We start from the raw sequence: 1,316 nt of genomic DNA on the forward strand, positions 1-1,316 counted from the left end.
GACCCATATGGGTCTTTTCATGGCTCTGACAGCTCATTTCTTTTTATTGCACACATTTAATTGTAATTAAGCCTTTTATTATTATTCTTATTTAAGAGTTTTATTTTTATTGATTTTGGAGAGAGAGAAAGGAAGGGGGAGGGAGAGAAGGAGGGAGAGAAAGAGAGAAACACACACACACACACACACACACACAGATTTATTTCATTGGTCAATTCTTGTATGTGTCCTGATGGGGGATCGAACAACCCACAACCTTGGTGTATTGGAATAATGCTCAACCAATTGAACTACTGGGTCAGGGGTGTTACTAGCCATTTAAATATTGTCATAAGCTGTAGCTGGTTTGGCTCAGTGGATAGTGTGTCGGCTTGAGGACCAAAGGGTCCAGGTTCGATTCTGGTCAAGGACACATGCCTGGGTTGTGTAAGGGGCATACAGGAGACAGCCAATTAATGATTCTCTCTCATCACTGATGTTTCTTTGGGGCAGGGGTGGAGCTTGGGGGAAAGTGGGATTGGAAGACCTGAAATCAATACAAATATATCTATTTTTTTAAAGTGTCACATCGGCAATGAAAGCTTGGGCTAGAAGTGATACAACTTAAAAAAAATTGTGGTTAAAATATACTTAACAAAATCTACCATTTAAACTGTTTTAAAGTGTATAGTTCAGTGCATTAAGTACATTCACAGTGTTGTGCAACTATCCCTACTATTCATTTCTAGAACTTGTTAAAAAATATATCTTTATTTTTTATTTTTAGATAGAGGAAGGGAGAGGGATAGAGAGATAGAAACATCAATTGGCTGCCTCTTGCACACTCCCTACTGGGGATTGAGATTGCAACCCAGGCATGTACCCTGACCAGGAATCTAACCAGCGACCTCGAGAGAAACCAAGATGGCAGCATAGGTAAACACTGGAAATTGCTCCCTCGCACAACTTCAAAAATACAACTAAAAGACAAAACAGACATCATCCAGAACCACAGGAAGGCTGGCTGAGTGGAAATTCTACAACTAGAAGGAAAGAGAAAAGCACACTGAGACTCAGATGAGGTGTAGAAGTAAAGTGCAGAGGTACAGAGGCCCACACCAAAAGGGCTGGCAACTGAGAACATGGCAGACGTGGAAAGGGCTGGCAGCTGAGGACGCGGTGCACGTGGAAAGGGCTGGCAGCTGAGGACACGGCGCACATGGAAAGGGCTGGCAGCTGAGGACTTGGCGCACGTAGAAAGGGCTGGAAACTGAGGACACGGTTGTCTTTTTCAATCGGGAGGGAGTCTCAAGCTCCAGACTGCTCTGACCTCCAAT

The sequence above is a fragment of the Myotis davidii genome, unplaced genomic scaffold, assembly GCF_000327345.1.
Source record: "Myotis davidii unplaced genomic scaffold, ASM32734v1 scaffold992, whole genome shotgun sequence".
In the NCBI taxonomy this organism is placed as follows: Eukaryota; Metazoa; Chordata; class Mammalia; order Chiroptera; family Vespertilionidae; genus Myotis; species Myotis davidii.